Here is a 21,535-nt window from a genome sequence, read left to right as displayed (position 1 = left end):
TTTTGCATGCACACGTATAAAAATTGCGGTTTTTATCCAATGCAATCATAGGTTTGAACGTTGTTTTCAATTTAGACTTGTTTATATTTTTTCGTTTGGGCTTGTATTATATTTGCCTTAGGGTTTATATGATCCGTTCATCCTATTTTGACTCCTCAAAATTCAAGAGTCTATCCTAAATTGAGGTAAATTGTTGGGCTTTCAAAATACCTTTTCGATTCCTAACATCACTGAAGAGGCATTATTTGTCGAAATCAGGATATGGTGTACAAAAACCTTTGCACCTTTTGTTTGCGGTATATTATCTTCTCCGCAAGTTTATTGTTTTCTGTTTAGTATTAAATTTAAAATTAAGATCCATTTATTACATCGGTGATCTGTTTTTTGGCAATCGCCAATGTCAGTCAGCAGGTTTTAAAAACATTTGTTGTTCGACCTGTTAGTCAAATGCGTTTTGTTAAAATATACTTTTTCACTATTTTGGTCTTTTGGAAATGTTGTTTGTGCTGTATTTAGACCCCTCTAACAAGAAATTTGTTTTGCATGCACACGTATAAAAATTGCGGTTTTTATCCAATGCAATCATAGGTTTGAACGTTGTTTTCAATTTAGACTTGTTTATATTTTTTCGTTTGGGCTTGTATTATATTTGCCTTAGGGTTTATATGATCCGTTCATCCTATTTTGACTCCTCAAAATTCAAGAGTCTATCCTAAATTGAGGTAAATTATATCTCTTTCCAAATACCTTTTCGATTCCTAACATCACTGAAGGGACATTATTTCTCGAAATCCGGATATGGTGTACAAAAACCTTTGCACCTTTTGTTTGCGGTATATCATCTTCTCCGCAAGTTTATTGTTTTCTGTTTAGTATTAAATTTAAAATTAAGATCCAGTTATTACATCGGTGATCCGTTTATTTGGCAACCGCCAATGGCAGTCAGCAGGGTTTAAGAACATTTGTTGTTCGACCTGTTAGTCAAATGCGTTTTGTTAAAATATACTTTTTCACTATTTTGGTCTTTTGGAAATGTTGTTTGTGCTGTATTTAGACCCCTCTTACAAGAAATTTGTTTTGCATGCACACGTATAAAAATTGCGGTTTTTATCCAATGCAATCATAGGTTTGAACGTTGTTTTCAATTTAGACTTGTTTATATTTTTTCGTTTGGGCTTGTATTATATTTGCCTTAGGGTTTATATGATCCGTTCACCCTATTTTGACTCCTCAAAATTCAAGAGTCTATCCTAAATTGAGGTAAATTATATCGCTTTCCAAATACCTTTTCGATTCCTAACATCACTGAAGAGACATTATTTGTCGAAATCCGGATATGGTGTACAAAAACCTTTGCACCTTTTGTTTGCGGTATATCATCTTCTCCGCAAGTTTATTGTTTTCTGTTTAGTATTAAATTTAAAATTAAGATCCATTTATTACATCGGTGATCCGTTTATTTGGCAATCGCCAATGGCAGTCAGCAGGGTTTAAGAACATTTGTTGTTCGACCTGTTAGTCAAATGCGTTTTGTTAAAATATACTTTTTCACTATTTTGGTCTTTTGGAAATGTTGTTTGTGCTGTATTTAGACCCCTCTAACAAGAAATTTGTTTTGCATGCACACGTATAAAAATTGCGATTTTTATCTAATGCAATCATAGGTTGAACGTTGTTTTCAATTTAGACTTGTTTATATTTTTTCGTTTGGGCTTGTATTATATTTGCCTTAGGGTTAATATGATCCGTTCATCCTATTTTGACTCCTCAAAATTCAAGAGTCTATCCTAAATTGAGGTAAATTGTTGGGCTTTCCAAATACCTTTTCGATTCCTAACATCACTGAAGAGACATTATTTGTCGAAATCCGGATATGGTGTACAAAAACCTTTGCACCTTTTGTTTGCGGTATATCATCTTCTCCGCAAGTTTATTGTTTTCTGTTTAGTATTGAATTCAAAATTAAGATCCATTTATTACATCGGTGATCCGTTTATTTGGCAATCGCCAATGGCAGTCAGCAGGGTTTAAGAACATTTGTTGTTCGACCTGTTAGTCAAATAGGTTTTGTTAAAATATACTTTTTCACTATTTTGGTCTTTTGGAAATGTTGTTTGTGCTGTATTTAGACCCCTCTAACAAGAAATTTGTTTTGCATGCACACGTATAAAAATTGCGGTTTTTATCCAATGCAATCATAGGTTTGAACGTTGTTTTCAATTTAGACTTGTTTATATTTTTTCGTTTGGGCTTGTATTATATTTGCCTTAGGGTTTATATGATCCGTTCATCCTATTTTGACTCCTCAAAATTCAAGAGTCTATCCTAAATTGAGGTAAATTGTTGGGCTTTCCAAATACCTTTTCGATTCCTAACATCACTGAAGAGACATTATTTGTCGAAATCCGGATATGGTGTACAAAAACCTTTGCACCTTTTGTTTGCGGTATATTATCTTCTCCACAAGTTTATTGTTTTCTGTTTAGTATTAAATTTAAAATTAAGATCCATTTATTACATCGGTGATCCGTTTATTTGGCAATCGCCAATGGCAGTCAGCAGTGTTTAAGAACATTTGTTGTTCGACCTGTTAGTCAAATGCGTTTTGTTAAAATATACTTTTTCACTATTTTGGTCTTTTGGAAATGTTGTTTGTGCTGTATTTAGACCCCTCTAACAAGAAATTTGTTTTGCATGCACACGTATAAAAATTGCGGTTTTTATCCAATGCAATCATAGGTTTGAACGTTGTTTTCAATTTAGACTTGTTTATATTTTTTCGTTTGCGCTTGTATTATATTTGCCTTAGGGTTTATATGATCCGTTCATCCTATTTTGACTCCTCAAAATTCAAGAGTCTATCCTAAATTCAGGTAAATTGTTGGGCTTTCCAAATACCTTTTCGATTCCTAACATCACTGAAGAGACATTATTTGTCGGAATCCGGATATGGTGTACAAAAACCTTTGCACCTTTTGTTTGCGGTATATCACCTTCTCCGCAAGTTTATTGTATTTTGTTTAGTATTAAATTTAAAATTAAGATCCATTTATTACATCGGTGATCCGTTTATTTGGCAATCGCCAATGGCAGTCAGCAGGGTTTAAGAACATTTGTTGTTCGACCTGTTAGTCAAATGCGTTTTGTTAAAATATACTTTTTCACTAATTTGGTCTTTTGGAAATGTTGTTTGTGCTGTATTTAGACCCCTCTAACAAGAAATTTGTTTTGCATGCACACGTATAAAAATTGCGGTTTTTATCCAATGCAATCATAGGTTTGAACCTTGTTTTCAATTTAGACTTGTTTATATTTTTTCGTTTGGGCTTGTATTATATTTGCCTTAGGGTTTATATGATCCGTTCATCCTATTTTGACTCCTCAACATTCAAGAGTCTATCCTAAATTGAGGTAAATTGTTGGGCTTTCCAAATACCTTTTCGATTCCTTACATCACTCTGAAGAGACATTATTTGTCGAAATCCGGATATGGTGTACAAAAACCTTTGCACCTTTTGTTTGCGGTATATTATCTTCTCCACAAGTTTATTGTTTTCTGTTTAGTATTAAATTTAAAATTAAGATCCATTTATTACATCGGTGATCCGTTTATTTGGCAATCGCCAATGGCAGTCAGCAGTGTTTAAGAACATTTGTTGTTCGACCTGTTAGTCAAATGCGTTTAGTTAAAATATACTTTTTCACTATTTTGGTCTTTTGGAAATGTTGTTTGTGCTGTATTTAGACCCCTCTAACAAGAAATTTGTTTTGCATGCACACGTATAAAAATTGCGGTTTTTATCCAATGCAATCATAGGTTTGAACGTTGTTTTCAATTTAGACTTGTTTATATTTTTTCGTTTGCGCTTGTATTATATTTGCCTTAGGGTTTATATGATCCGTTCATCCTATTTTGACTCCTCAAAATTCAAGAGTCTATCCTAAATTCAGGTAAATTGTTGGGCTTTCCAAATACCTTTTCGATTCCTAACATCACTGAAGAGACATTATTTGTCGGAATCCGGATATGGTGTACAAAAACCTTTGCACCTTTTGTTTGCGGTATATCACCTTCTCCGCAAGTTTATTGTATTTTGTTTAGTATTAAATTTAAAATTAAGATCCATTTATTACATCGGTGATCCGTTTATTTGGCAATCGCCAATGGCAGTCAGCAGGGTTTAAGAACATTTGTTGTTCGACCTGTTAGTCAAATGCGTTTTGTTAAAATATACTTTTTCACTATTTTGGTCTTTTGGAAATGTTGTTTGTGCTGTATTTAGACCCCTCTAACAAGAAATTTGTTTTGCATGCACACGTATAAAAATTGCGGTTTTTATCCAATGCAATCATAGGTTTGAACCTTGTTTTCAATTTAGACTTGTTTATATTTTTTCGTTTGGGCTTGTATTATATTTGCCTTAGGGTTTATATGATCCGTTCATCCTATTTTGACTCCTCAAAATTCAAGAGTCTATCCTAAATTGAGGTAAATTGTTGGGCTTTCCAAATACCTTTTCGATTCCTTACATCACTCTGAAGAGACATTATTTGTCGAAATCCGGATATGGTGTACAAAAACCTTTGCACCTTTTGTTTGCGGTATATCATCTTCTCCGCAAGTTTATTGTTTTCTGTTTAGTATTAAATTTAAAATTAAGATCCATTTATTACATCGGTGATCCGTTTATTTGGCAATCGCCAATGGCAGTCAGCAGGGTTTAAGAACATTTGTTGTTCGACCTGTTAGTCAAATGCGTTTGGTTAAAATATACTTTTTCACTATTTTGGTCTTTTGGAAATGTTGTTTGTGCTGTATTTAGACCCCTCTAACAAGAAATTTGTTTTGCATGCACACGTATAAAAATTGCGGTTTTTATCCAATACAATCATAGGTTTGAACGTTGTTTTCAATTTAGACTAGTTTATATTTTTTCGTTTGGGCTTGTATTATATTTGCCTTAGGGTTTATATGATCCGTTCATCCTATTTTGACTCCTCAAAATTCAAGAGTCTATCCTAAATTGAGGTAAATTGTTGGGCTTTCCAAATACCTTTTCGATTCCTAACATCACTGAAGGGACATTATTTGTCGAAATTCGGATATGGTGTACAAAAACCTTTGCACCTTTTGTTTGCGGTATATCATCTTCTCCGCAAGTTTATTGTTTTCTGTTTAGTATTAAATTTAAAATTAAGATCCATTTATTACATCGGTGATCCGTTTATTTGGCAATCGCCAATGGCAGTCAGCAGGGTTTAAGAACATTTGTTGTTCGACCTGTTAGTCAAATGCGTTTAGTTAAAATATACTTTTTCACTATTTTGGTCTTTTGGAAATGTTGTTTGTGCTGTATTTAGACCCCTCTAACAAGAAATTTGTTTTGCATGCACACGTATAAAAATTGCGGTTTTTATCCAATGCAATCATAGGTTTGAACGTTGTTTTCAATTTAGACTTGTTTATATTTTTTCGTTTGGGCTTGTATTATATTTGCCTAAGGGTTAATATGATCCGTTCATCCTATTTTGACTCCTCAAAATTCAAGAGTCTATCCTAAATTCAGGTAAATTGTTGGGCTTTCCAAATACCTTTTCGATTCCTAACATCACTGAAGAGACATTATTTGTCGAAATCCGGATATGGTGTACAAAAACCCTTGCACCTTTTGTTTGCGGTATATCATCTTCTCCGCAAGTTTATTGTTTTCTGTTTAGTATTAAATTTAAAATTAAGATCCATTTATTACATCGGTGATCCGTTTATTTGGCAATCGCCAATGGCAGTCAGCAGGGTTTAAGAACATTTGTTGTTCGACCTTTTAGTCAAATGCATTTGGTTAAAATATACTTTTTCACTATTTTGGTCTTTTGGAAATGTTGTTTGTGCTGTATTTAGACCCCTCTAACAAGAAATTTGTTTTGCATGCACACGTATAAAATTTGCGGTTTTTATCCAATGCAGTCATAGGTTTGAACGTTGTTTTCAATTTAGACTTGTTTATATTTTTTCGTTTGGGCTTGTATTATATTTGCCTAAGGGTTTATATGATCCGTTCATCCTATTTTGACTCCTCAAAATTCAAGAGTCTATCCTAAATTCAGGTAAATTGTTGGGCTTTCCAAATACCTTTTCGATTCCTAACATCACTGAAGAGACATTATTTGTCGAAATCCGGATATGGTGTACAAAAACCTTTGCACCTTTTGTTTGCGGTATATCATCTTCTCCGCAAGTTTATTGTTTTCTGTTTAGTATTAAATTTAAAATTAAGATCCATTTATTACATCGGTGATCCGTTTATTTGGCAATCGCCAATGGGAGTCAGCAGGGTTTAAGAACATTTGTTGTTCGACCTGTTAGTCAAATGCGTTTAGTTAAAATATACTTTTTCACTATTTTGGTCTTTTGGAAATGTTGTTTGTGCTGTATTTAGACCCCTCTAACAAGAAATTTGTTTTGCATGCACACGTATAAAAATTGCGGTTTTTATCCAATGCAATCATAGGTTTGAACGTTGTTTTCAATTTAGACTTGTTTATATTTTTTCGTTTGGGCTTGTATTATATTTGCCTTAGGGTTAATATGATCCGTTCATCCTATTTTGACTCCTCAAAATTCAAGAGTCTATCCTAAATTGAGGTAAATTGTTGGGCTTTCCAAATACCTTTTCGATTCCTAACATCACTGAAGAGACATTATTTGTCGAAATCCGGATATGGTGTACAAAAACCTTTGCACCTTTTGTTTGCGGTATATCATCTTCTCCGCAAGTTTATTGTTTTCTGTTTAGTATTAAATTTAAAATTAAGATCCATTTATTACATCGGTGATCCGTTTATTTGGCAATCGCCAATAGCAGTCAGCAGGGTTTAAGAACATTTGTTGTTCGACCTGTTAGTCAAATGCGTTTTGTTAAAATATACTTTTTCACTATTTTGGTCTTTTGGAAATGTTGTTTTTGCTGTATTTAGACCCCTCTAACAAGAAATTTGTTTTGCATGCACACGTATAAAAATTGCGGTTTTTATCCAATGCAATCATAGGTTTGAACGTTGTTTTCAATTTAGACTTGTTTATATTTTTTCGTTTGGGCTTGTATTATATTTGACTTAGGGTTTATATGATCCGTTCATCCTATTTTGACTCCTTAAAATTCAAGAGTCTATCCTAAATTCAGGTAAATTGTTGGGCTTTCCAAATACCTTTTCGATTCCTAACATCACTGAAGAGACATTATTTGTCGAAATCCGGATATGGTGTACAAAAACCTTTGCACCTTTTGTTTGCGGTATATCATCTTCTCCGCAAGTTTATTGTTTTCTGTTTAGTATTAAATTTAAAATTAAGATCCATTTATTACATCGGTGATCCGTTTATTTGGCAATCGCCAATAGCAGTCAGCAGGGTTTAAGAACATTTGTTGTTCGACCTGTTAGTCAAATGCGTTTTGTTAAAATATACTTTTTCACTATTTTGGTCTTTTGGAAATGTTGTTTTTGCTGTATTTAGACCCCTCTAACAAGAAATTTGTTTTGCATGCACACGTATAAAAATTGCGGTTTTTATCCAATGCAATCATAGGTTTGAACGTTGTTTTCAATTTAGACTAGTTTATATTTTTTCGTTTGGGGTTGTATTATATTTGCCTTAGGGTTTATATGATCCGTTCATCCTATTTTGACTCCTCAAAATTCAAGAGTCTATCCTAAATTGAGGTAAATTGTTGGGCTTTCCAAATACCTTTTCGATTCCTAACATCACTGAAGAGACATTATTTGTCGAAATCCGGATATGGTGTACAAAAACCTTTGCACCTTTTGTTTGCGGTATATCATCTTCTCCGCAAGTTTATTGTTTTCTGTTTAGTATTAAATTTAAAATTAAGATCCATTTATTAAATCGGTGATCCGTTTATTTGGCAATCGCCAATAGCAGTCAGCAGGGTTTAAGAACATTTGTTGTTCGACCTGTTAGTCAAATGCGTTTTGTTAAAATATACTTTTTCACTATTTTGGTCTTTTGGAAATGTTGTTTTTGCTGTATTTAGACCCCTCTAACAAGAAATTTGTTTTGCATGCACACGTATAAAAATTGCGGTTTTTATCCAATGCAATCATAGGTTTGAACGTTGTTTTCAATTTAGACTTGTTTATATTTTTTCGTTTGGGCTTGTATTATATTTGCCTTAGGGTTTATATGATCCGTTCATCCTATTTTGACTCCTTAAAATTCAAGAGTCTATCCTAAATTCAGGTGAATTGTTGGGCTTTCCAAATACCTTTTCGATTCCTAACATCACTGAAGAGACATTATTTGTCGAAATCCGGATATGGTGTACAAAAACCTTTGCACCTTTTGTTTGCGGTATATCATCTTCTCCGCAAGTTTATTGTTTTCTGTTTACTATTAAATTTAAAATTAAGATCCATTTATTACATCGGTGATCCGTTTATTTGGCAATCGCCAATGGCAGTCAGCAGGGTTTAGGAACATTTGTTATTCGACCTGTTAGTCAAATGCGTTTTGTTAAAATATATTTTTTCACTATTTTGGTCTTTTGGAAATGTTGTTTGTGCTGTATTTAAACTCCTCTAACAAGAAATTTGTTTTGCATGCACACGTATAAAAATTGCGGTTTTTATCCAATGCAATCATAGGTTTGAACGTTGTTTTCAATTTAGACTTGTTTATATTTTTTCGTTTGGGCTTGTATTATATTTGCCTTAGGGTTTATATGATCCGTTCATCCTATTTTGACTCCTCAAAATTCAAGAGTCTATCCTAAATTGAGGTAAATTGTTGGGCTTTCCAAATACCTTTTCGATTCCTAACATCACTGAAGAGACATTATTTGTCGAAATCCGGATATGGTGTACAAAAACCTTTGCACCTTTTGTTTGCGGTATATCATCTTCTCCGCAAGTTTATTGTTTTCTGTTTAGTATTAAATTTAAAATTAAGATCCATTTATTACATCGGTGATCCGTTTATTTGGCAATCGCCAATAGCAGTCAGCAGGGTTTAAGAACATTTGTTGTTCGACCTGTTAGTCAAATGCGTTTTGTTAAAATATACTTTTTCACTATTTTGGTCTTTTGGAAATGTTGTTTTTGCTGTATTTAGACCCCTCTAACAAGAAATTTGTTTTGCATGCACACGTATAAAAATTGCGGTTTTTATCCAATGCAATCATAGGTTTGAACGTTGTTTTCAATTTAGACTTGTTTATATTTTTTCGTTTGGGCTTGTATTATATTTGACTTAGGGTTTATATGATCCGTTCATCCTATTTTGACTCCTTAAAATTCAAGAGTCTATCCTAAATTCAGGTAAATTGTTGGGCTTTCCAAATACCTTTTCGATTCCTAACATCACTGAAGAGACATTATTTGTCGAAATCCGGATATGGTGTACAAAAACCTTTGCACCTTTTGTTTGCGGTATATCATCTTCTCCGCAAGTTTATTGTTTTCTGTTTAGTATTAAATTTAAAATTAAGATCCATTTATTACATCGGTGATCCGTTTATTTGGCAATCGCCAATAGCAGTCAGCAGGGTTTAAGAACATTTGTTGTTCGACCTGTTAGTCAAATGCGTTTTGTTAAAATATACTTTTTCACTATTTTGGTCTTTTGGAAATGTTGTTTTTGCTGTATTTAGACCCCTCTAACAAGAAATTTGTTTTGCATGCACACGTATAAAAATTGCGGTTTTTATCCAATGCAATCATAGGTTTGAACGTTGTTTTCAATTTAGACTAGTTTATATTTTTTCGTTTGGGCTTGTATTATATTTGCCTTAGGGTTTATATGATCCGTTCATCCTATTTTGACTCCTCAAAATTCAAGAGTCTATCCTAAATTGAGGTAAATTGTTGGGCTTTCCAAATACCTTTTCGATTCCTAACATCACTGAAGAGACATTATTTGTCGAAATCCGGATATGGTGTACAAAAACCTTTGCACCTTTTGTTTGCGGTATATCATCTTCTCCGCAAGTTTATTGTTTTCTGTTTAGTATTAAATTTAAAATTAAGATCCATTTATTACATCGGTGATCCGTTTATTTGGCAATCGCCAATAGCAGTCAGCAGGGTTTAAGAACATTTGTTGTTCGACCTGTTAGTCAAATGCGTTTTGTTAAAATATACTTTTTCACTATTTTGGTCTTTTGGAAATGTTGTTTTTGCTGTATTTAGACCCCTCTAACAAGAAATTTGTTTTGCATGCACACGTATAAAAATTGCGGTTTTTATCCAATGCAATCATAGGTTTGAACGTTGTTTTCAATTTAGACTTGTTTATATTTTTTCGTTTGGGCTTGTATTATATTTGCCTTAGGGTTTATATGATCCGTTCATCCTATTTTGACTCCTTAAAATTCAAGAGTCTATCCTAAATTCAGGTGAATTGTTGGGCTTTCCAAATACCTTTTCGATTCCTTACATCACTGAAGAGACATTATTTGTCGAAATCCGGATATGGTGTACAAAAACCTTTGCACCTTTTGTTTGCGGTATATCATCTTCTCCGCAAGTTTATTGTTTTCTGTTTACTATTAAATTTAAAATTAAGATCCATTTATTACATCGGTGATCCGTTTATTTGGCAATCGCCAATGGCAGTCAGCAGGGTTTAGGAACATTTGTTATTCGACCTGTTAGTCAAATGCGTTTTGTTAAAATATATTTTTTCACTATTTTGGTCTTTTGGAAATGTTGTTTGTGCTGTATTTAGACTCCTCTAACAAGAAATTTGTTTTGCATGCACACGTATAAAAATTGCGGTTTTTATCCAATGCAATCATAGGTTTGAACGTTGTTTTCAATTTAGACTTGTTTATATTTTTTCGTTTGGGCTTGTATTATATTTGCCTTAGGGTTTATATGATCCGTTCATCCTATTTTGACTCCTCAAAATTCAAGAGTCTATCCTAAATTGAGGTAAATTGTTGGGCTTTCCAAATACCTATTCGATTCCTAACATCACTGAAGAGACATTATTTGTCGAAATCCGGATATGGTGTACAAAAACCTTTGCACCTTTTGTTTGCGGTATATCATCTTCTCCGCAAGTTTATTGTTTTCTGTTTAGTATTAAATTTAAAATTAAGATCCATTTATTACATCGGTGATCCGTTTATTTGGCAATCGCCAATAGCAGTCAGCAGGGTTTAAGAACATTTGTTGTTCGACCTGTTAGTCAAATGCGTTTTGTTAAAATATACTTTTTCATTATTTTGGTCTTTTGGAAATGTTGTTTGTGCTGTATTTAGACCCCTCTAACAAGAAATTTGTTTTGCATGCACACGTATATAAATTGCGGTTTTTATCCAATGCAATCATAGGTTTGAACGTTGTTTTCAATTTAGACTTGTTTATATTTTTTCGTTTGGGCTTGTATTATATTTGCCTTAGGGTTTATATGATCCGTTCATTATATTTTGACTCCTCAAAATTCAAGAGTCTATCCTAAATTGAGGTTAATTGTTGGGCTTTCCAAATACCTTTTCGATTCCTAACATCACTGAAGAGACATTATTTGTCGAAATCCGGATATGGTGTACAAAAACCTTTGCACCTTTTGTTTGTGGTATATCATCTTCTCCGCAAGTTTATTGTTTTCTGTTTAGTATTAAATTTAAAATTAAGATCCATTTATTACATCGGTGATCGTTTATTTGGCAATATACCCAGCAGGGATTAAGAACATTTGTTGTTCGACCTGTTAGTCAAATGCGTTTTGTTAAAATATACTTTTTCACTATTTTGGTCTTTTGGAAATGTTGTTTGTGCTGTATTTAGACCCCTCTAACAAGAAATTTATTTGCATGCACACGTATAAAAATTGTTTTTATCCAATGCAATCATAGGTTTGAACGTTGTTTTCAATTTAGACTTGTTTATATATATATATATATATATATATATATATATATATAGCCAGTCAACACTGAAATTGTAAGTTCAAATCCCGCATGGGGCAGGTGCACTCCAATCCAATGTTAATTGACTAAGGAATGTAGGTTTTTCTACCCAAGTCGGTGGTTTACTCAAGCTTCCTCCACCAATAAAAACTGACCACCACGAAATAGCACAATGGTGTTGAAAGTAGCGTTAAACATTAATCAATTAATTTTTACTAGAAATCTATTTTATATGGTGCAATACTGCCTTATAATTGGAAAGAAGTTCGTCTTCCGATATAGTTCTGTTACTAGTAATCTTATTTTGCTGTGCATTGATGCATATGGTTTGTCAGGCAAAGTCAATGAAAGCAAAGAAAGAATGACTTAACAAAAAAATCTCTAAAAGTTGTCAGTAAGAAAATTTAACAATATACACACATGACTTCCATTCATGATCATTTATAGCAACAACCTCATTATATTTTCTAGTTGACAACTCAGCAGCATTGCCAGAGGAGAGTGACACAATTTCCTAGGACCTGTTTGATACCCCTCCAAGCCAGTCATTTTCCCTACCTGGATCTGATTGAACTCATCAGCCATTACTACTTACCACGAGCTGAAAATATCCAGTTAAATGTACCAGCAGCTGCAGTAGTTCAGCTGGAGTCTCTACCGACAAAGAAAGCAGTCAATCCAAAGAAGAGAAAAGCAACTGCTGATGATGTTTATGAGCTACAGGTAAAATTACTCAATTGCATTTATTTTAGAAATAATCCAGAATAATTTAGAAACCATTGACATATCATTGTCTTATAATGAATGACTCGGTGGTAGGTTCAGGACTTTCAAAAGGGGTCTGCTGACCTCTGTAAACAGGGAAGCAGTCATAACTCAGAAAAAAGAAAATTGGACCTGAACCCCCTTTTGGGTCTCCAATCGATTGGTCGATTGGTTCGTATAAGCAATGCTGTGAGACCGTGATTCAATCTTAAATTAGACTTAATCTACATTTCATTTTCAAATGTTGATATTTTCATCTTCATGAAAATCTTCCAATATAAAACTATGGTCTTCCAGCATCTGGACTAAGCATATGTCCAACAGGTCATAAATATATCTGGAACTCTCCATTTCAAGCAATACTTTTGTAAATTCCAAAAGAGTTGTAAGGTATACAGACACATTATATATAGATATATGTTAAAAATATATAGATCTACATGTATCATGTATTTCATTTCAGATACTGTATTTGAAGGGAGAAATGGAAAAGCAAACTAAAGAGATGAGGAAATTAGATCTTCAGATACAGTTGCTGGAAGAAATGAAACGAGAAAAAGAGAATTCTCCACTCACATTTTCTCAAATTTTAATGAATTAAATTATTTATATTTCTTGTCAATCAACCATTATTTGCCCGAAAAAACATCATGTGTATCAAGTCACAAATGGTGTTTAGAAGTCATTTTTATTCGTTAAATAATCTTTTGCATTTCCTGACTATGATATATTCATACCACTTTTGAGTCTCCTTATGTAAATTTTTTGTGTATTCGAGACAATTGAATTTTACTATTTGTATGTTATGTTTTTCATTTTAACTTTGGCAATGCATTTATAGGGAATGTTAATGTTTTGTCACTGTGTTCTGACCTTTGATTTGATCACTCTATTTTTACAAGGGCCATTCATTTTGATTATTTGCTTTACATCCAGTGGCAAATACTTCATGCATGTTCATGATTAGAACAAATTAACATAGGTATGATCAGACCCGTTTTTGTAAGGGCTCTTAAAATATGCATAGCGTTACAATATTTCAACACGATGCAATCAGATTTTACGTCCCCTTTCCAACCGGATGTGCAGGCGTATTTTCACACATCCAGCAGTCTACGGAAGATCCACTTTGCGGCAAGGGTTTTACTGATTGGACGACCAAACTCCAACGGATGACCATAAATGTATACCTTAATCAATCCTTGGGGTAAGATATCATTCAGAGTAAAATTATTAGGGAGATAAAGTTTAAAGAAGATGTTAACGACAGACACCTCGTGGTGCCAATAGCTCACATAACCGTATGTGTAATATGAACTCATTATTTGCTTCCAATTCAACATGTTGAATGCATGTGTTATGAGAAAAAGTAAATGTATCATTTATCACAATTTTATATTGGATGAAAAAATATAGACTTTTTTGTGTATTTCAGTTGAAGAAAACTCTTGCAATATGCTCTCTAATGTGTCTACCATCCTGTTCTCCTTCAAAAGGCGGAACTCGCACTGGCTGGTCTTGATGAACATGTACATCACAAACATCATCCAAAGGTTCATGCCTTGTTGAAGCTATGTTATGTAGAACAGCACAAGCACCAAAGACTCGACAGGATTTTTCTGGTTTCATTCTGACCTAAAATTTAAAAAAAATACTGTTCTCTGCAATGTTGCAGCAACATTGAGACTTTCGATTTTTGTACACTTTACACTACTATTCCCCATACTCAATTGAAAGATCGACTTCACCATCTAATTAAACAGAGCTTTTTCTATAAAAATGGGAATCGTAGATACAAATTTCTTCTTTTTGGATTATAATAATACTTATTTTGTGAAGAACCACACTGATTCTACCATATATACTGAAGATGATATTATCAAAATGCTGGACTTTTTGATCGACAATATATTTGTTGAATTTGGAGGATTGATATTTCAACAGACAGTCGGTATTCCAATAGGTACTAATTGTGCACCCCTACTGGCCGATTTGTTTTTGTACTCGTATGCAGCAGATTTCATTCAGAACCTTCTAAAAGACAAAAAGAAAAAGCACCTTGCGAAATTCTTTAATTTTACTTTCAGATATATTGATGATGTCTTATCACTGAATATCCCATATTTTAGCCAGTACTTACATCTCATATATCCCAGTGAAATTGAAATTAAAGATACTACTGATACTAGAAGGACTGCTTCATACCTTGATCTCTTCCTCAATATTGACTCAGATGGACGACTTGACACTAAAATTTATGATAAACAGGACGATTTCAACTTCCCAATTATCAATTTCCCATTTCTCAGCAGTAACATACCATCTGCCCCATCGTATGGTGTTTACATATCTCAGTTGATACGTCATGCTCGTGCATGTTCACACTATACGGACTTCATATACAGGAGTGTGCTCCTTACGCAGAAACTGCTTCAACAAAGTAATGAGGAGGAAAGATTAAAAATTACACTCCGTAAATTTTATGGACACCACCACGAATTGGTTGATCCACAAGATGTGTCTGTGTCTAAACTAACTAAGGACATTTTCACCACGTCTTAGATTGTGGTTTACCATTTACGTCGTCTGGTCTTTTAAGTACCGAACGTGACCTATTCCCAAATATGACTGTTTTGCTGAGGGTGAATTCGCATTGCTGTAAGACGTGTCTCGGTATTTGTTTATCCAGTGTTTATGTATTTAGTTACGAAGTTTTATTTTTAATTCTGATTTTGATATTGTTTTGTGTCTTATCGTTTGTAGTTGTGATTCTATTTTTTATATTCTATTCGTATGTAAAAGAAAAGGTAATTAATCACCCAATTCATTTGTAAAATTTTAGTTTAAAGCAACTATGTGCACAGGATTTTTTTGTTTTACACAGTTTGATTTGGAAGAAAGTCCGACATAGTTAGAAAGTGCAGTTAGTTGCACAATTACTAACACAATTCTATATTAATATTCTTGTAATTGTTATAAAATACATCAAATAACATAATAACAAACCTAATCTTGATTTATATCTAATTTTTACAAATTTACCTATGACGTCACTTTTTTGTGGCGTAGATACATTCGTGTCACAGAAACATAGTTCGTAATTATATTATGCTGTTTTTGTGTACAGTCCTAAATTAATTTTAGTTATTCGTTGTAATTCTGTGGTTAACATGTCGAAATGTACTATTATATTATTTATTTATGTATTTCTCTGTCCTGATTGTTCTTGCATTTATACGTACTGTATTCCCGTCATGTAATGTTGTCATTTTAGTGGTATATTTAACATTGGCACAAGTCGCGAGGTTTGGCTAGCCACAAAACCAGGTTCAACCCACCATTTTTTTCTTAAAATGTCTTGTACCAAGTCAGTAATATGGCAGTTGTTATTTAATAGTACGTTTTTATGTATGTTGCGTTGTTGTTTGTTTTTTGTTGCACTTCAGTGTTCTGTTGTTTCTTTGTTTTCCTCTTATAGTTGATGTGTTTCCCTCGGTTTTAGTTTGTAACCCGGATTTGTTTTCTTTCAATCGATTTATGACTTTTGAACAGCGGTATACTACTGGTGCCTTTACTTATGGACATGAAGAGTTAATTTTTAATTTGGATATCTTTCATTTGGAAAAAAATACTCTTTCGGAAGTGTATTCTCTTCCACAATTGTCTCCCGGAAAATTACCCATGCAGATATCCCCTTTACAAGAAAAATACCATTTTAATGAAAACGATAGTTACTTTTATAGCAGGTTCATAATTGACAATCTTCAGTTCATATGAACTGTGTGTCTTTCTGCAACAATTGTCTCTAGTTTTAGTGTCCATTTGTCCTTTTTAGCTCACCTGGCCCGAAGGGCCAACTGAGCTTTTCTCATCACTTGGCGTCCGTCGTCCGTCGTCGTCGTCCGTCGTCGTCGTCCGTCGTCGTCGTCGTCGTCGTTAACTTTTTACATTTTGAACTTCTTCTCGAGAACCACTGAATGGAATAAAACCAAACATAGCACGAATGTTCCTTTTGAGGTGCTTACCAAGTGTTGTTACTTTGTAGCCAATCCATAATCCAAGATGGCCGCCAGCGTAGGACTTAGTTTAACATAGGACCCTATGGGAAATACATACAAATGTTTTCTTTTAGAGAACCACTGAATGGAATGAAACCAAACATGGCATGCATGTTCCTTTTGAGGTGCTACCCAAGTGTTGTTACTTTAATGCCGATCCATAATCCACGATGGCCACAAGCGGGGGACTTAGTTTAACATAGGACCCTAAGGGAAATACGTACAAATGTCTACTTTTAGAGAACCACTGAATGAAATGAAACCTAACATGACATGAATGTTCCTTATGAAGTGCTGACCAAGTGTTGTTACTTTGAAGCCGATCCATAATCCAAGATGGCCGCCAGCGGGGGACTTAGTGTAACATAGGACCTTATGGACAATACATAAAAATGTCTTCTTTTAAAGAACCACCGAATGGAATGAAACCAAACATGGCATGAATGTTTCTTATGAGGTGCTGACCAAGTGTTGTTACTTTAAAGCCAATCCATTATCCAAGATGGCCGCCAATTGGGGACTTAGTTTAACATAGGACCCTATGGGAAATATTTACATTACAACAATACAATACAATACAATTTATTTACAACTTAGGCACACGTATGGTGCTACAAGAGAATAACAATTATACATTAACAATTACATATATACTTATACATTTACAAGCAAGACACACAATAAATAAATAAGTGATATCATACAATAAAACTGAAATATACCATATTTGGTTGATTTGTTTGCAAAATTCTTAATTGCAACGTGGATATGAAGTTATTGTAACATGCTATGAATTATGAAAATATTTTTTTCAATATGTCTTAGAAACATGCACACTTTTGTTAGCACTGGCACGTTACAGTGTGATAATAGACCAGTAAATTTCAATTGGGAAGGATTTTTTGTGTAATATGTAGGTATATACCTTTCTGTTAAAGACATAATTTGTTCATTGGAACATACAAAAACATAATGATATTCGTCACCAATTGTATTTGAATCGTAGTGACAACATATACGATTTTCTCTTGGTGTATTTTTCCACCGACCAACTTCGATAGGGATTTTAATATTTGAACATCTAAATTTACTGTAGATGTATCGATCTGCCACTTTAAGATTGAGTAAATATGGCTCTACACAAAACATTGTTTTGTATGAAGCATAAAACACACCTCTCTACAAATGTCTTCTTTTAGAGAACCACTGAATGGAATGAAACCAAACATGGCATGAATGTTCCTTATGAGGTGCTGATTAAGTGTTGTTACTTTGAAGCCGATCCTTCTTTCACGATGGCCGCCAGTGGGGGGACTTCCTTTAACATAAGACCCTATGGGAAATACATACATATGCTTCTTCTAGAGGTGCACTGAATGGAATGAAACCAAACATGGCATAAATGTTTCTTATGAGGTGCTGATGAAGTGTTGCTACTTTGTTGCCGATTTACTGTTCAAGATGGCCACCAGAATTTTTATTAAATTACAGGACCAATATTAAACCAAATTTGGCCTCACTCACTATTAGGGTATCTGTTATGATTTTAATCTATTTTTACATGATTTCCAAAACCAAAGTAGAATCAGGTGAGCGACACAGGCTCTTGAGAGCCTCTAGTTATAATTAGTTTCTTTTTTGTGTCCTTTTCTCTATATTTTCTTTCTTCTCGATTGAACTTTTCTGCATTTGTTTTACGAAACTGCTGAGGTTATTTTACCATTATAGCTATGCATAATAAGGGATGTTTGTAAAGATGCTTCGTATATTGTTATGTACATAAATCTGGCAGTTAGTTATCTCGTTTTAATTGTTTTAAATTTGTTATATCATTGTTGAAGGCCATTCAATGACCTATATATGTTAACTTCTATGTTATTTGGTCTCTGGTTTATAGTTTTCTCATTGGCAATCATACCACATATTTTTATTTTAACATATTTCAAATAATCCTATAATTATTCTTTACCTCGGAGTGCAAAACATGAAATCTTCTCTTTAAGATTCCAAAAGCCCTTTCAATAATGGATCTTGTACTGGAGTGTGCTCTATTGAATCTTTGCTGGTGTCTACTCTGGGATTTGGGTAGGGTGTCATGAGAAAAGGGCGACATGCATACCCGATATCTCCGAGGATCAAACCGTCTGCTAGTCCTCTGTTGTTTGTCTCCAGGTAATGACACAGGTTTGAGGTGTTGAAGATGTGGGAATCATGTGTTGACCCTGGCCAGTTAGCGGATATATTGGTAAACTTCCCTGAAAATATATTAAACTACTTTAATTTTATGAGGAGTACTAACTTAATGTTACAGTTAATTGCAGCTTGAATAAAGGTCAGTCTATTGTTACTTGTGACAAATAACGAAGTAAACGTATTTTTTTCCGAAAACAATCTTTGAACTTACATAAATTACAAAATTATTGAATTTACTGATAGGTTCAATCAAATCATCATGGAATACATACACAAAATAATACAACAAATATATTTTTCTTCATAAACATTGTATATATTATAAAAAGTAGTTTAGAAGTGGTATATATTACAGCGTTTGGTGTCCCCTCACAGGTCCGCGTTCTAATTGAAAAAAAGATAGCACACAATGCCCTTACTCCTAGATAAAAATCGATCAAAATAGTTTTCTATGTTCCTTTACCCTGTCCACCCCCTCTTTATTAGCTTCAGATTTCGATATTTGCATCGCCTTTGAATGCAAAATATGCAGACGGACATTTGGGTGAGGGTCGTCACTTTACAACTCCATTTAAGGAATAAGCATTCTAAATTTAGTTATGGTGGTCATCGGTGATCGATCAACTGGTAATATCTGGGTCGTAATACATCAAGGGCCGAGTTGTTCATTTACTGATGAGAAAGTTAAGGGAGATAATAATGAAGGGTATACAAATAAACAGACGAAGAAGAGATCAGAGATACACAATTTTGATATTACTAAATTAAATAAGTACCTTCATAATCACACACAGCCTGCACGTTCACACTATGGTACCCCTTCCTGTTGACAAAAGCTGCCTCGTCTTCTGATGGACCTTGTATCCTTACGTGAGTGCAATCAATGCATCCCAAAACATTGGGAAAGTTCATTTGTCTGTGGCAACCACACTTCATTCTGTTTTTAGAATTAATGTCTTTTGGCCACTGGATAAAGTTGTCTTTAACATCAATCAAACCATTAGTAACATCATTCACTGCTCTCGATACAGTTGCTTTATCGTACCCCATCGTATCTCCAATCACTTGTAAGAATGACCCAGAGGCATAAAACCTCAAGGCTATGCAGACTTGCTGTTCCACTGTTAAAGCAGTTTTCTTTGTTGTTGATCTCCTTAGTTTATCTTCCACAATATTGCATATGTAGGTAATAGAGTCTCTACCAAACCAATATCTTGCCCTCATTTCAGTATCTGTCAAATTTGTTAGATAAGAAACATTTCCTCTGAAAATTCTTTCTTTTCTTTGCCAAGGTGCCATCATCAGAGCAACCATTTTATAAATTATAACCCTGCGTTAAGTATTTAACGAAGGTCTATAGCAGCGTTAGATTTTATAGAAGTTAACGACAGTTTAGCGTTGCGTTACAGTTAACGTAGAGATGAGCAACAGGTTTAACCATGCGTTAAATTTTAACGACGCGTTAGCATATTTTTACGACAGCGTTAGACTTAACGACAAGTTGAACAACCGGCCCCTGGTTGTTAAGTAACAATGACTGGTTTGGTACATCAATAACACATTTGTTTTCAAACATAAAGTCATAACCTAATACCACATGTATATCAATTTCAGCAACAACAACATTTTTCCAAATAATTTGTTCATCTAAGACTAAAGGTAATTCTATAAACCCAAGACGTCTAACATTTCTCCCATCCATTAGCCATTTTTAATTCATGTTCATATGATTTGAGCTTGTTCTGGTTATGGACAGGTACATGTTTAAATATTTTGGAGTGCAGAACACTCATTGAGGCCCCTGTGTCAACTAAACAATGTAAAGTTTGTTAATAAATATCAACCTTTACATATAAACCATCATGTTTATAACTGTTATTTTTAAGGCCTTTGTTTTTATTATGAACAGCTGAAAATTGACCCTCATTCCCAGAATGTAATAGTTTCCCTGGTTATCGGGAAATATTTCACTTTCTGAATTTTTATTTTCATACATAGTTGTTTGGGGGAAATTGTCTGAATTATGCTTTCTATATCTTTTATAACTTTGGTTAAAAGCTTCATATTTTAAATCAATGGTGTCAACATCACCCTGGCAAATTTCAATTGCTAATTTTGTCATTAAAAGCGTCCCTAAATGTTCTATAAGCTAGACTCTCTCTTACATCTTGTTGTGCATTGGGATATGCTAAACGGACAATCCGTTTTATATCTTGGGCCAGTTCAGGTCAACTCAAACCTTTCTTTCTTATGCGAGCATCCATTTGGTTTCTATAGAGTTCCATTTGATTCTTTGCTTCAAACCGTTTGCTAATTGTACTTACTAAATCATCATATGAAGGTGAACTATTGGTATTAATGTCCCCTAAGGTACTTAAAGCTACATCTTGCATACAAGCTATAAGATTCATTGCCTTGATGTTCCTTGACCAATAATTTAAATTGGCTACTGTATCAAAATGAACCATGTAGTCATTCCAGTTTGTTTTACCATCATAATCATGGGGTTTAGTGAAGCCAATATTGGTTGTTATTTTATTTTCTACCGGGGTGAAAAAGAGAGGCTAAAGATACCAAAGAGACATTCAA

The 21,535-nt window shown here is 33.8% G+C and overlaps 1 long non-coding RNA gene and 1 pseudogene across 1 annotated transcript; both read right to left on the bottom strand.

Moving 5' to 3' along the window:
- Window positions 1–1,975: 1,975 nt before the first annotated feature.
- LOC127701746 (uncharacterized) lies at window positions 1,976–11,854 on the bottom strand. Its single transcript, XR_007982198.1, has 3 exons — window positions 11,729–11,854; window positions 5,667–5,819; window positions 1,976–2,434 (listed from the first exon to the last, which is right to left on the bottom strand). It is a non-coding gene; the product is annotated as an uncharacterized LOC127701746 (long non-coding RNA).
- Window positions 11,855–14,126: 2,272 nt separating this feature from the next.
- Window positions 14,127–20,170, bottom strand: LOC127702808 (putative nuclease HARBI1; annotated as a pseudogene).
- Window positions 20,171–21,535: the final 1,365 nt, after the last annotated feature.

Source organism: Mytilus californianus, unplaced genomic scaffold (genome assembly GCF_021869535.1).
Source record: "Mytilus californianus isolate M0D057914Y unplaced genomic scaffold, xbMytCali1.0.p SCAF_5, whole genome shotgun sequence".
In the NCBI taxonomy this organism is placed as follows: Eukaryota; Metazoa; Mollusca; class Bivalvia; order Mytilida; family Mytilidae; genus Mytilus; species Mytilus californianus.
The sequence above is the reverse complement of the archived record's forward strand: the minus strand, read 5'-3'. Positions and strand labels throughout refer to the sequence as shown.